The sequence below is a fragment of the Ochlerotatus camptorhynchus genome, unplaced genomic scaffold (genome assembly GCF_037179485.1).
Source record: "Ochlerotatus camptorhynchus isolate MF236.1 unplaced genomic scaffold, CSIRO-AGI_Acam_v1.1 ptg000188l, whole genome shotgun sequence".
NCBI lineage: Eukaryota > Metazoa > Arthropoda > Insecta > Diptera > Culicidae > Ochlerotatus > Ochlerotatus camptorhynchus.
Window position 1 is genome coordinate 1,616,603 of NW_027040678.1, and position 16,032 is coordinate 1,632,634.

The following is a 16,032-nucleotide window of genomic DNA, read 5'->3' on the forward strand; positions in this document are numbered from 1 at the left end:
AGATACAACTACAAACAGAAGCTAGTAAAATAGTTTTGTAGAGCGTTTACTCAACTTTTTCTCAACCATTTTTCAATTTGTCAGTCGCATTGAATTACAGCAGCCAATAAATGCTAATGTCAATTCTATGCAAATATTAATCAACGTTCACTTTGTAGCTGCGAAACAAAGCTAATAAAGTGAATATATTACTCATTTTATGACTTCCACACAACCAACCACTCTTGCTGAATAACATAATCATCAAACGTGCTTTTTCAACAACTAAACAACCTGTACTCAGCTAATTAACTGTGTTAGCGCTCATTTGGAAGCATTTTTACAATCAACTAATTTTATTTTTAGACGTGTGCAGTTTTACAGTTTTTACTCTGCTCTTTTACAAAGCTGAATTAACAAGTCGAGAAAGTGATTCATGTGGACTATTATAAAGCCGCTACTCAGCGATCTGGTTGTAGAACGTCATGTAGATTTGTTTACGTCAGTTCAAAGTGTTGACGTAGCGAAGTTGGTGGTGGTCAAGGTTTGCCAATGTGGTCGTATTGAGTTCGAGTCCAGGTCCCGGTGCAGGGTAAGAAACTGGTGGTGTGCTTATAACTTATTTCGAGTAATGTGAACAACATTTAACCCGGCTTCAATATAAAGCTGTGTAGTGATTATTGGATAAGTCGGGACGAGGTTGAATAAGCGCCTTTCAAGTTCACGTACAACTAAACAGCAGAATAACAGCTGTATAGAAGCGTAAATGAATATGCAATAAGAGCTTGTCACAACCGTCCCAATAGCCATAAGTAACTGACAGAGTTCGGCAGATTTGCTTTTATAAAGGTTGAGTAAAGGTTACCTCATATCGTATAGCATTTGAATACAGCTTTAGGCTGTATAAATGAAATGAGGAAAACGTTTACAATGTGAAAATTGTTAGTTAAGAAGTGCCATATAATTCAAGAGACAGTTTCCTATAAATTACAATAAACAAATTATTAGCAAAGCACGGCATTTGCCATACAAAAGGATACTAAATGCCATAAGGAAGATCACAATCAGGATGCATGGTTATCAAAAAGAGTATGGAAAAGCGAATGAAATGATGTTGAAAATTCTTTATAAAATCTTGCTTTTGAAAGAAAAATTTTGAGAATAAAAGAAAATCAAAACTGAGTTCTTGGAATGAGATTTCAAAGTGTAAATTTGCGATACCCTCCCTAATATTTTTAATACATTTTTTATTAAAAATCTTTTGAAAAATTGCATATTCTGCGATAAATTCAAGTTGAACATTTAAAAACTCCCAAAAACCATAGAACAACAACTTTTTGTCAATTTTTTTAAATTTTTGTTTATACAATTATTTCAAGCTTGAAGCACACAAAATGGTTTTTAAAAACTAAACAGTATTCTGTGCAAAATTTCACAGAAATATGTATAAAAAAGAGTACAAAAATTGATTCATTTTATGATTGGTTGGTTGGTTTTATGATTTTTCTAATTGTGCCCTGGTAGCATTTTTTTATGTATTGACTGAAAAATATTGAAAACATTAAAAAGTGAGAAGGATTTGCTTAACATTAACAGATACGCGTATTTCGTCTACAGTTTGTAGACTCCTTCAGTGTTAAAAAGAGGTTAATTTTTGTTATTTATGCTTTAACAATTTTTTGATTATTTACCCCCAACCACTTGCAATTTTGAACCGTTCATATTTTTTTTCCTAAAAGGAAATAGTTTTTCCATTTCGATTAAAAGTGACGTTTTCGAGTTATAATTTGTTACAAAATATCGAAAAAGTCATTTTGAAATTTTTGGCGGGATGCCGAATTTGGCTGAATTTTAGCTCAAATGTGAATGATTTACCATTAAAAAGCAATTCTTGATAGAGCTGGAATAAGGGTGAAACAGCTTTTGTAAACAATGACTTCTGTCGATGATTTCTCGAAACTCAAGGCATGCTCACGCAAACCAACATAACCAACGGGAAGGGGAAGTCTTCCTCTACCCGTGGGTGTCGATTATTTGAGTGAGCGAGCCTTGGTTTTCTAGAAATCGTCGAGAGAAATCATTGTAACCAAAAGCTGTTACGCCCTAATTCCAGCTCTATCTAGAATTATTCAAATCAGAGCAGGTTTGGCCATCAATTCAATTTTGTTTTGCTATTTGACCTTCAAAGGTGTTTATTTAATATTCACTTCAGAACTGCGTTTGAAATATGCTTATGATTTGACCGGTACTTTCTCAGAATTCTCCGAAGAGAATGCTTAAAATTATTTTCAGCCTTTCCTAAGTATTGTCCCAAATTACTTTGAAATTTTTGGACATGATTGCTGATTTTTTTGGCGATTTTCTTCTCTGAATTTTCATGAAATTATACTAAGAATTCCATGGCGAGTTTATTATTAGAAGTCCCTTTAAGTTCTATTCAAAACACTCCTTAAATTCTTCATAGAAATCTCTAGGAATGCTCGCAGAGTTTTTAAGATTACTATTCCGAACTCCGTCAAAAATTTACATGTTAGGGCCTGTCCATTTACCACGTGGACGAGGTTTTAGACTTCCCACCTCCCTATGAGGGGCAATCTCCCATATATTTATATATATTTATAAACCTGGAACCTGGAGCATTTACCAACTCTCTCCCTCCAATTGGATTCTTTTTACATCATCATAAGAATTATTTAGGAACTATCCTCGGAATAAAATGTTTTTCGCTGCTTTTCACAGTACTCACCAGCAGAGGGCAACCCGCCTTCGTGAAAGATCGACGTAAGAATGTATGTCGAAAATAACTTTTAGTTTAGAATATCAATACTGGTGTAATTTGTTCGACATATTATTTCTGAATTATGTCGCTTTTACTGAATTATGTCGCTTTTACTTAAAAACAAAATGAAAAAAAAATATTCACCGAAAGAAGCAATTATTGAAGGTAAATTGACGATTTTTCTAAAATCTCCACACAGCAATACTAGAATCCTGGAATTAGCTAATTGACCGTCCATTCTCCTCAAAATTCCTTTGGGATACTATCCAAAATTCTCAAAAATATCTTTGCAGTGCTTCTTCATTCTCATCTTTGACTTTTTGGAGGCTGACTTTGACTTTTTGACGTCCCTAATGGTACTTTACGCTAGCCCGCAACTGAATTTTGTTACATGTACAGTCATACCATAGAGGTAACTCTAAGACCAGAAGGTCCCGAAGAAACGTGCTCAACTTTTTGGCTCAGCTCTGGTACTCTCTTCGGTCCCAAGCTAATCGATGCATCCCTCGAAACATAGGAAAATCCACGAACCCCTCATTTTATCTGTCAAACTTTCATAGCGAATCAAAACAAACCTAGTGTAGTACTAGAATTTCTACTAGAATGGGGTACGTTAATCGATTTACTTGTGACCAATAGGCTAGTCAAGTAGTGAGCCAATTTAAAATCGTTAGTTTCCACCGGTTGGTCATACTCTATGCCCAGGGAAGTCGATACATTTTTAAATCCGAAAAATTCCAAGATTGTACTGAGAATCGAACCCAGCCAGCTCAAGTATGGTCTTGCTTTGTAGCTGCACCTGACCTTAGGGAGGGAGATCTTTGAAAATATCCCATAGCCTAGAATCTTATAATATATTTTAATGTGTCGAACATCTTAGAATCCAATGATTTCTTATACCAGTTTCTTTGAAATTTCCTGAAATCTTGTATAATTATGCAAGTCCTATTGAAGAGAAAATTTCTCCTAGTCAGAAAAATCTCAAATCTTAGAATCTTGGAAATTTGCGATCATCCTTAGACTCTCCTAATATGGATTCCAGAGGATTTTTTTATTCTTAATTTCTAGGATTTATCCATCGAATTATCCTTGAATTCTACTCAAAATTCTTTTGGAATAATATTCAAAATTTTCAAAAAATCTTTGAAGATCCTGATTTTTTAAAATAAATCTCCTATATTCAGATCTTTGAAAATATCCCATAGCCTTGAATCTTATAATAACTTATATTTTTTTTCAACTTCTTAGAATCTAATATTTTATTAAATCAGTTTCTTGCAAGTTTCCCTAATAATGCTGTAAGTCTTATTGAAGAAAAAACTTCCCAAGGTCAGGAAAAAACACCCAAGTCTTAGAATCTTGAATGGCCCGAGTTTTTCTTAATCTGCAATCATCGAAAATTGTCTTTGTCAACTATTTAGATATGCTTTTCCTAAAACTATGAGTTTTAATTCACGAATTAAAAAAAAATACATTTAGTTTAATTTTTACTATTTAATCTTTGGACTCAATCTAATAGCCTTCGATAAAACTTCATGACTTAGGCAAATATAAATGTAACTTAGAAAACTTGACCTTAGCTGTAACATTTTTCAATTTTTTCAAAAAAAATTAGATGCAGTGTTAGGACAGTGCCACCCAGCGTTGCCAGATATACCTATTTATCAGTATTTATACCGATTTTCAAACTTGATACCGGTATACAGATAGGGTTTCTCAGAATACCGATTTTTGAGTTTTAATACCGATTTCTCATTAATAATCAAAATGATAACTGCCTGCCGCACTGAATTGTCAGAGTAAACTATTGTAAAAGACTTTTATCTTTTTTAAAATTAAAATTTTTGAGTCTGCTCTAAAAAAATGTCATCTTCAAAAATATCTTATGCTTGATACTTTTTCGACTAATGCTTCAATTTTCTCGCCGTTTTTGGTTACGAAGGAGTCGAGAAACAACTGATGGCTCATCCCGGTAATTTCTGGAAATCGGGAAATACTTTTATTCACTTGAAAAATAGGTCCATAAAAACGTTAATTTTTGAACTTCCTGAAATTTCATTGAAGTTTCTTCCAACTTTCCCTTGGAATTTCCGTCCACCTTACCCTGAAAGTTATTTTCCGATTCCTTCCGGAAAGCTATTTCAACTTCCCTTCGAAGCTTCTTCTAGCTTCGCTCGAAAGGTTCTTCCGTCTTCTCCCGTCAGTTTTTTTAATTTCCCCATAAGTGCTTCCAGAGTTTTAGTGCGGTTCTGTTAGCTTCAGGAAAACTTCAGGAACTTTTCTGAAGTTCTGAAACTTCAGAATAGTTCGGAATTTCTGGTAGGTTCCGATAAACTAAAGACAGTTTCATTAACTTCTGTTCAAACCTCAGAGAACACCAATGAACTGAAATATTTTGGAATCTTCACAATTCCAATGAACTTCAAAGAAATTTAATGGTTTTTCAGGATAGTTCCATTTGTTTCAGGAGAATTGAAATAACTTCAGCAAATTACCGAGCTGTCCATGAAAATTTTGGAAACGTAAGGGAATTTACATAGACATTAGAAAATTGTGAGAACATCTTAAGGGTGGTTTTGTGTTTTTTATCGGTAGTTTCGAGAATTTAAAAAAATAAAAAATAAATCGAGAAGACAAAGAACTTTAACGCTGCTGTTCATTAATTAAAAAAAATGAAAGCGCTAAAGATAAGATCAAGGGACTTTTAAATAAGATAAGAGATTTTCCGGTAATTTAATAATAATCTTGGAAGTTTGGAGTACTTCGAGGATGATCAGAGAACTTCAAAAGAGGAAAATTGCAAGAACTTTCAAGGAGTTCCGAGGAATTATGGGATATTCCGAAGTGCAATTCAGGAATGTTCCAAGAAATTTCAGGGACATTGTGGGATGTTCAGGGATGTTTTATGAATATGAAAATTTCTGGATCAATAAAGCATGTGAGGAACTTCAGGGAATATTGTGCTAACTTCCCCCGAAATATATTTCTTCCAGATATTTTCCATCTTCTCCTTGAAGTATCTTTCGACTGTTCCGTAAGCCCTCTGGCGTTCGACTTTTTCCAGAAGTTTCTTCCAATCTATCTTAGGAAGTTTCTCCCAGTGTATCCTGGAATTTTCTCCCGTCTTCTTCAGGAAGTTCAATTAAAGTTCTACCGGATGTATCTATCGAGTTCTCCCAGAAGTTTCTTTCGTCTTCCTCTGGAAGTTTCTCCATAAGTCACTCTCCGTGAGTTTTTTTTTCCGACTTATTGGAAAGTTTTTCCGAACTTCTTCTGGCTTCCGATTTTCAAATTTTTCAGGCTTCTGGATTTTTCCGAAAATTTCTAAAAAAAAAATCTCGATATTTGTCTTGGAAGATCCCCATGGGATGTTTTTCCGACATTTCTTAGAACTTTCTTCAAACTTCCTCCACAAGATCTTCTTTATTCTTCTTCTGGAAGTTTTGTCGGTACCATTAAGAGACAAATTCAAATATTTCCAGAAATTTCTACCGACTTAATATTGGTACGCAGCTGAAAAGAAAACGGAAAAGTAATTTTTGAGGAATATTCCCAAAAGTAAATTTGACAGCTATAGGTAGGTGTCTTTTGCTAAATTTTGAAATGTCGTTTGAGAGGGGTGTCGTCTAATTTTAAAATCAACAATTATCAGTTTTTATGTTGTTAAAATGCATCCAAAACATGATTTTTACAACAAACATTAAAATTACCTAACGGAATAATTGATCAGATCATTATTCCGCAAGGGAAGTGAAATTGCATTCAGAATGCGCCAGCTTCATGTCGATCACAATACTAATGTAATCGATCTTTCCTTTACCGATTTCTTTTGAACTACGTACTGGGTCAAGAAATGCTGAGGAAAAGTAATTTCTTTAGCATTCCGTGTCCTATCCCGTAGCACGTATAAACGTCATTACTTTTCAGCTACGTACCAGGCTTTAAGCTTTAAAGGTTTCTTTTCAGTTGCGTACCAGGATTTACATGGGAAGCACATCATTCGATTTTAGTCCAAAAGTTTGAAAAAAATAAATACCGATAAATACCGATTTTTTAATCATTTGATACCGATAAGCATGAAAACAATCTGGCAACGCTGGTGCCACCTTCCAGCCCTCCTATGACTAAAGGCTGACTTAAAGTAAATTGGTACGCACAAAAAGACCTGTAGTTCGTGATTCAATAAGTTTAAAAAGTCAATAAATGGTTGAATGGTTTGTAGAAACTTCAAGGTTACAGCATTCGATGGTTACATTTCTCCAGTTCGAACAAAATCTCGAACATTCCTCTTGATGGAACCCATCAGCACCCACACAGCAAAAACGGACACGGAATCAGCGCATTTCTTCCATTTTGCCCACATGTGCTGGATGTCCTTGACTGCCCCGCCGCTTCGTCAAAGTCGCTGCATTGAAATTGTCCAGTATTTTTCGATTGGTCGAAATTCCGGGCAATTCGGAGGATTCATTAGCTTGGGGACAAAATTGATCTTGTTGGCAGCATACCACTCCGGAACCACCGGAGTTGGAGTAGTGGCAGCTGGCCAAATCGGGCCAAAAGATGACTTTGCCCCTATGCTTGCGAATGAACGGCAAAACACGCTTTTTCAGGCATTCTTCGATGTAGACTTGGGATGTCATCGTCGAGGATGTGACGAATGGCTCCGTTTTCGGGCCACAACTGCAAATCGCTTGCCAAATCATGGCCTTCTTCGCGAACTTGTCGGCAAACACGAACTTGAATCGGTGTAAAACTTTTGACCGGGAAGCTGCTTAAAATCGAGTTTGACGTATGTATCATCATCGATCAGAGTGCAGCCCTTGTGTTTGGCCACGGAATTCTGCTTCATGTGCCGGTTCGGATGTTTACTGGATTTGTACGACATGTATCCTTCCCTGGCAAGGATGTTCCACACCGTTTGAGAGTTGGATTTGTACATTCAAGCCACATCTCGGATCGAAAGACCGGATTTGGCTTTAACGCGCCTCAACACCTTGCTGCGCAGCTAACGTTCCATGTTTTTCGTAGGTCCGCTGATTCCTTTCCACACTCAGGGTTACCTTGTAGGTTTTGAGCACTCGACAAACCACTTTCACCAGCTTGGAACCGGACCACTCCGGATTTTCCAGGTGTTTGTGCACAATATTTTTTCTTCTTTCAAGTTCCATTTGACGTTGTTTCTGAATGCGATCGACTGCTTTGAACAAACTTGCACCAGTTGTTCTGTATAAAAGTGATAACAAACCACTGTCAAAGATTTTCGATTCCCAACGCTAGAAGCGTGCTAGTGGCGCGCGAGGGGCGTACCAATTTACTTTTAGTCTGCCTTTCCACTTATGTTTTCAGCCGTATAGATAGACCTAGGGGGAGACTACTTGTATACAGATTTGAATCCTCGCTGATTGGTTGATTTTCAATTTAAATGTTGTTGTTTTTGTATGTTCAAAATTACATTTTTGCCTTCATCCGTATGATGAATCATATCCAGTGACGTTCCTATGTGTTTGTACGAAATTGAAACTCGTAGGCCAAATTTGGAATCAAGAAGCAGTGATGTTTTTTTAAACAAAATATAAACAATAGGTGGCTCTTTATCAAATGCAACGGTACACGTGAAAAGGTAAACAAACTTAGAAGTCATTTATATTAGAATCATTTCATTTTGTCTAAAAATAAACCTGGAAAAGAGAGGTATGCTCAGTAGGCCGAAAAGTATATGTTATTCCTATTTAAAAATAGATGTTTATCGATATTCACAATTCAAATGAACGATTTGTTTTTGTCAAGCATACCTATAGGTAGAAAATAATAAATAATACAAGTTTTGGTAAACGCAATACAGCCAACTCTCCACAACTCGATGTACACTAACTCGAATATTGAGTTATACAACCATAGTCAAAATTAATTTCATGGCAACTGTGATAACGATTTTGTTTATTAATTTATTTCATAAGGCTCAATCGAATTAACTTTACAGAGCCAAGTATTATTTATCACTATCTTAAAACTGCAGTCAAAAAGTACAACACACTAAACACTTTATCTTCCACTATCCAAAAAGCCTCCTCCATCAGAACGGGAGCCGCAGTGGTTTCATTGTATGGTAGTATCCCCAACAGGAGGCAGAGCGCTTCCATTGCAGCAAAGGACGCAAAACGTGGTCAACACTCACACACTCATCACGAAACGGTTGCTTTCTAAAGTCGACGACGCATCGACCGAAAGAACTGCTGATGAAGAACAATGAGGAGGACCACACAACGCGGTTGCTGTCGAGTAAACAGACGATGGCGTGACACACATCGAGAGTGGCCTGCTTCTGTCGACAGCCGAGTGAACACTGATATCGATTTTGTATGGGATTGATATTACTTATACATACTCGATAATTCTATAACTCGATGGTCCCTTCAATATCGAAGAGATGCACTTCCTTACTTGAGATAATAAAACCATCGACACGAACGTATAGATGGTCACAAATCAGGAAGTATGGAATAGTTAAATTTTCAACAATAATTCATTTTCCATGCATGCCCTGGAAGTGAAATGATAATGAGGATGATGATGATGTTTGATGATTGATTATTCTAAATAATTCTCCTCGCTCCATTCAAAATTCTCCACAGCTTTCGATCAAACATGATTCTCATCCAAGTCATGCAGGAAGAAATCCACCCGCTGTTATTGTTGATATTGTTTTATAACCAAACCTCAACCTCAGCTCAACCTCCTCATAAGCTCTGTGGTTCCGCCAGAAGTTTCGGAACGGAGATGATTTCCACTTTTCCCCCACTGGATGTCTGTTGTTGCTCATTTATCTTTCAAATTGAATAGTGTTCACTGGAGTCCCAAAGGCACACCACCGACTTCTGGCTCGGTCAATTCTGCCAGTCTATGATGGCGATGACGATGGTGATGAGGTGAAGGCATCGACAGAATACCGAGGAGAGCATCATGAGAAAGCGAAAGATTCAGCTGGTGGAGGAGGCGGGTGCTGAGATAGATATCTGTTTTAGTCATCGTCGTTGGGGTCGGACAGAAATTGACGGCAGCAGTCAGAGTGATTGTTGTTGCTATTGTTATTGTTGTTGTTTGTTTGCCAGGTTAGGTTGATAGTGCTGATAATGATCATGTGGATGCTGAGTGGCTTTTCGGTTTTATTGTTTGGCCCAAGTTTGTCGGTTTCGATTTCCAGCTTCAGGAAAGGAAGACAGCATTTTAGAATAATCGAATTTGATTGCTCGATGACTTGTTAACTGTGAATGTGTTGAATGAATAATGCAGAGAAGCACCCTGACTTATGTGTACTAGCTATTGTTTGTTTGGATTTATGATTGACTTCATCTATCTTTGTTGTTTTTGTTGATAGACCTGCCGGAGAGTAGTCATTGGCACTTACAAGATGTGATGTATCTCTCCAAGGATGAATTTGCATCCTGATACAACTACGTTCCATTCCGTTCGAAAAATACAAACTGGTAATTGCCATTTGACACAAAACTGTTCTGTTTCTGACTTTATCCGCTTTGCTCTGGGAAGCAAATCCTTACTAATGGTCTTTTTTTTAAGCACCGAGGATGCTAACCACCCTGGAATGAAAAGCGAAGCGCACAAAGAGTAGCACAGCAGCATCCGCTTAAATTTAATTCTACGACGAATACTCTATTCTCCTAAAGCGCTTAATTGAATCTACCATTCAGCACTTAATGAGTTGAGAAAACTGTGGCACGTTTTTTGCTTTGAACTTTTCGAAGAAGTTGAGGAGCGAGCAACAGTTGCCCCCATCCCAACACTTCTGGTATTGGCAGTCCCATCTTAGTTGGAAATTCTGCTGAATGGGTGCCACTGTTTTAGATGGTAGGGTTTACTTCTTCGAACAGTTCTTTGTAATACCGCCCGTAGCTGTTCACATTGAAATTGAGATCAAGGTCTGTTATTTAATTGAAATTATTCTCAGTTCATGGAAGGTCCAGTGTGGACGTTGTATAATACATTTCGTTTATTTAGTTGTGTAAACATGAACTGATGCCCGCATGGTAGGGATATTGACTTAAACGTGGCGTGAATTGAATCAGAGTCCATAGTCGTCGAAAGCGTCTGCTACCTATAAAGCAAACAATGTGACTTTGATGTTGCCATTCAGCTTCGCGTTCAAATCTCCAACGAACTTCGTTTGCGAGGGTTTGCCATTTATCAAAGTGACAAAGTGGAACAACCCAGGACAGAACGAAGTGTTGGAAATGAATAAGAGTATGAAGTGCATTTGGCGCTGTGTGCGGTTGTTGCAGTAACTCTTGCACTGTAAAATGTCAGAAAGATTCATGAAGCCCGTGGTATGGAGACGGATGATGGCAATGTCACCATCATGACCGTCGCCGTCTTGATTATTTGGGTAGCTGTGCAGGGATTTACGAAAGAGTTGAAGTGTGGACGACAACGTATGAATAGCGTCTGCTGCTGCTGCTGCTGCTACCGCCTTTGGCAAGATAGATAAATGGTTCTAGAACAAGTTGAAGCGTTCAAGCAAGAAATTGAGTTGTTTATGGTAAGAAATTTCCTGCGAGTGAGCTTTTGAAAAGTCATGCTGGCAACTATTTACTGCTGCAAAGGGTTTTGCGCTAGTTTCAGTTAAGACAAATCGAAAAACAAAGCGCTTCAGTAAATTTTTGCTGAAATTTACTCAGCTCACATTTTGGACTACTAGAAGTGTGCAACATTTAAACTGTCTGATCTTGTACATTTTTCCAAAAGTTCAATAAATCTCCATTGGAGGTCAAGTTGTTAGTTTTGCCTACGGCGACTGTGTTAGGAAAAACCACTTTTTCCATCACGGAAACGCTACGTTTTCTGAAGATAAAATTACGCATTTTCGTGCACAAAACGCACAGGAAATTGATTGGGGGTATTTCTTGCTAAAATTTTCCAATCGCAAGATATACGCGATCAATCATAAAAATTCAAGATTCTTTTGCTATTTTCTAGCGTCCTGGAGCAAACCCTACCTTAAGTCGAAGTGTTTCTGGTTAATTCACAAGGTCATGTGGTATTCGGTCATCGCGAAAAAAATTATGCATCACTTCAATACTGTAATAATTTATGATGGTCCTGACGTAACCGTTTTGTTGTGATGTTGAGTAATGCTGAGCTATTAGGGTGTTCAACACAGATGAAGCTGGCGAGCTGTATGTTGTTTGAAACGAGAGTGACGCGCTTGGTATCGATGGCCCACAGCGGCTCACAACGAGCAACTGAATCCGATCAGTAGCGGTGCGGCTTTTTCCTCCTTCTTCGGTGAATCGAGGGCTCTTGTGGGCAGACTTGATAACTAGCTGCTTGCGGAGACCTGGGAGCTATGTACTGGAGAAAAATGTACAACGCTACACGCCGAAAGCACTGCTGCTGCACCAGACGTGGTGATTGAATAAACACCGTTCGGCGAGACCGGATGGAATTCGGTTTTGAAATCTGTGTTGGGAAAAGCGCTTTTCGCAGGCTATCGGTGATAATTTTAATTATCATAGCAACAGTTGCACATTCATGCAATTTTCAATTAGTGACCTTTTGAAAATTTATAAAGTCTTAATTTTAACAGATTCGTATAAAAAAATTCCTATCGATTGGCATATTAAAAATTAAAATCCATCATCTCTGGATCAAAATCAGACCACTTTCATGCCACGACCGACTTTGGTTTTGAAATTGCACTCCCAATAATGCCTTAAAAATTACTGGTATGTTAGATTTAAAATTATGAGAACTGACATCCAATTGATGACTTTGAAAAATGTCCAGAAAATACTCTTTAATAAATGTATGGTGGTCCTGGAAAAGATCGTTTTGTCGTGATGGTTGAGTAATGCTGAGCTATTAGGGTGTTCAACACACATGAGGCTGACGAGCTATATGTTGTTTGAAACGATGACGCGCTTGGCATAGATGTTCCACAGTGACTCACGAAGAGCTACTGAATCCGATCAGTAGCGGTGCGGCTTCTTCCTCCTTCTTCGGTGAATGGACGTTCATGTGGACTGCAGCTCGCTGCTTGCGGGCAGCCATTCGTTGTGTACTGGAGAACAAAGTTTTCAAGTAAGTGACACGCCTAAAGCACTGCTGCTGCTGATGATGATGACGACCAACCGGACTTCACCACACACGGGGATCAAAAAGCCCCGAGCGGATGGAATTTGATTTTGAAATTTGTGTTAGGGAAAGTGCGTTTTGCAAGCAATCGGTGATTATTTTCATCACCATTACCAACACTTGGACATGTGTTTAATAGTGATAATTGGTAAAGTGTTCATTTTAGCAGATTCGTAGAAAATTTCTCAATCGATTGGCATGTTTGGATGTTTATTTAATAAATAGTCTAAAATATGATATAGTTTTTTTTTTATTTAAGATATGCGAAATGGGATTAAGTATTCGTATGACTCGAGTGCTTAAAATGTTATGGATGTAAATGAATTATAATAGCTCCAAAACCATTTTTGTAAATTACGGGATGCTAACCGCAAAAACAAAATTTCTTGTTTATTTTTGGTAAGAGATATCTAAAATCTAAACAAAAATGTTTTTTGAAACAACTTGTATGCAAAAACTTTTTTTCTATCTCTTCATGAAAAAAGTTGGATCAAAAGGTGGATTTTTGCGGGCCTTAAAGTCCAACTTTTTGCCGAGATGATATGGAAATAATGAATTTACACGAAAATTTTCTTTGTAATTTGTAAACTTCTTTTTTCAGATTTTCGAAAAAACTAAACGTAATTTTATTTCCGGAGCTCTATGCTTTTCCGTGGACATAATTTTAGAATGGTCAAGAATGTTCGCATTCCTTTAAGTATAGATAGCAACCTTAACTCTTAGAATAATATCTGGCGAAAGGCTAGGACGAGATGAACAAAAATGTCCTTTTTCCCTAATTCCAATTTAAACTTAAAAGGGTCAGTGCAGGAAGAGATTGCTTCCAAATGAGCTCTAATTTAAGGGCAATTATCAAGATCTGATTGGGAGTCGATTGAGCAGTGTAGATCGAAATCGTAAATTTGAACCACCATAAAATACGTTCGTTGCTTCCAGCGCCTCACCGCCTCAAGAGCAACAACCGGCTGGTTCGACTGAAACGTCATACTCCGATGGCTTCAAATCCCACATCACCGATGGGACATACAGCACTGCACCGGATCTTGCTCGCCACGTTTTGGAACATCCCAGACCAGAACGCGTTGCCTGCTGCCTCAAGGAAGCCCCTGAGCCACTCAACCCAGTCGCGCTTGCTGATTCCTGTCATCGTAGTCGTTCTGGCCCTGTGGTTGAGAATGGTGAAGGGGTCTTCCAACCTTCTACATCAGGCAAGTATGCGTTTGTTGAAAACAGTTCTTCTCCTGATCCGTCTCTGTGTTCCAGAGTACCACCATGCTCGTTTCGGCTAATCGATCATTCTGCAGACCTCCAACCGACTTCGTTCGACCGCCTGTTGGTGTATTATCAGAACGTTCGTGGCCTGCGAACAAAGATTGATGATTTTTTCCTGACTATCGTTGACTCTGACTACGATGCCATAGTTCTTACGGAAACTTGGCTCGATGAACGCATTAATTCATCTCAATTATTTGGCAGTCTATTCACGGTATTTCGAAACGACCGCACCCAAGTAACAATTTTGGTTTTATGAGGGTTCTGAAGACCATGATTTAGACTTGTAGAATGCTATAAAACCGCGATAAAACTTGCAATGTTGCTTGGGCAACCACCAGAATAGTACCAAATCGCGTGGGGGAGGCGTCTTGATTGCGGTATCCAAACGCCTAAGCTCCTGCATCGATCCTGCTCCAGTTTGCACTTCTCTAGAGCAGCTGTGGGTCAAAATAACGACGCCTCGTAGATCAATAAGCATTGGCGCTATGTATCTACCTCCAGACCGGAAATCTGATTCGAGCAGCATTGCAAACCATATCAGTTCGATTGGTACCGTGTTCTCTCGACTAGAACAAAACGACCTAGCTCTGATATTTGGTGACTACAATCAGTCTGGGCTCTCATGGAACGTTCCTGCAAACGATCTTCCTAGCATTGATGTTCTTCGCTCGAACATGCCCGCATCATGCTGTGCTCTCCTTGATGGTTTCAACCTGCATGGCTTAACGCAAATCAACTCGATACTTAATAGCAACTCTCGGCTGCTTGATCTCGTTCTGGCGAACGAAGCTGCAGGACTGGAGTGTTCTATCCTAGAAGCCCCAGAGCCTTTGATTGGCATCGACACCAATCATCCTGCGTTGGAAGTTTCCATCAACCTATCTGTTCCTGTTCGCTACGATAGCCCCCCTGTTGATGTACATGAGCTCGACTTTCGTAGAGCAGATTTCGTTGCGCTGAGTCACTCGCTTGCCCAGGCAGATTGGCAGTTCCTTGACACGTGTTCATCTATTGATGAAGCCGTCAACTACTTCGCTGAGGTCGTCGGCCGGGCAATAACTGATTCTGTCCCATTGAGGAGACCCTCTCCCAAACCCGTATGGTCAAATGCTCGACTACGGAATTTGAAGCGTCTGAGATCGAAGGCCCTCCGTAAATACTGTCGTACTCGTAACGCATTCACCAAACGATTATTTTCAACAGCGAGCAACGAATATCGCACATATAACCGCATTCTTTACAAGAGCTACACAAGGCGTGTGCAGGCTAATTTACGGCTTAATCCAAAGCAGTTCTGGTCATTCGTGAATACCAAACGAAACGAGGAGGGGCTACCAGTCGAAATTCACCTGGGTGATAGAATCGGCAGCAATTCCCTTGAGAAATGCAATCTTCTGGCAGAACATTTCAAAAGCATTTTCAATGCCACTACGGCTTCGTTGTCCCAAGTTGCTGAAGCGGTGAGGGACACTCCCAGTGATGCTTTCAATTTTTCGATTACCTTGGTTACAGTAGACCTCGTCGAATTCGCCATCAAGAAGCTGAAATTTTCTAATGCTGCTGGCCCTGACGGGATCCCCTCAAGCATCCTGAAGCGATGCTGTTCAGAGCTTGCAACACCGCTTTCGAAGATGTTCAATATTTCATTACAGCAGGGGGAGTTCCCTACGCGTTGGAAATCGTCATTCATGTTCCCGATCTACAAGAATGGAGACAAGAGAAACGTCGAAAATTACCGAGGGATCACATCACTCAGTGCCTGCTCTAAAGTTTTTGAAATCATCATCAACGACGCATTATTCTCTAGCTGCAGAAATTACATTTCTCCTGACCAACACGGTTTTTATCCCAAG

At 38.7% G+C, this 16,032-nt stretch overlaps 2 protein-coding genes across 2 annotated transcripts in view; both read left to right on the top strand.

Annotated features, from left to right (window-relative positions):
- LOC135702219 (uncharacterized) overlaps nucleotides 1-16,032 on the top strand; it is a 386,684-nt gene that overhangs the window by 327,409 nt on the left and 43,243 nt on the right. The gene's annotated exons all lie outside the window — the stretch shown is intronic.
- Nucleotides 1-16,032, top strand: part of LOC135702220 (uncharacterized) — a 207,191-nt gene that overhangs the window by 181,071 nt on the left and 10,088 nt on the right. The window lies entirely within an intron of this gene.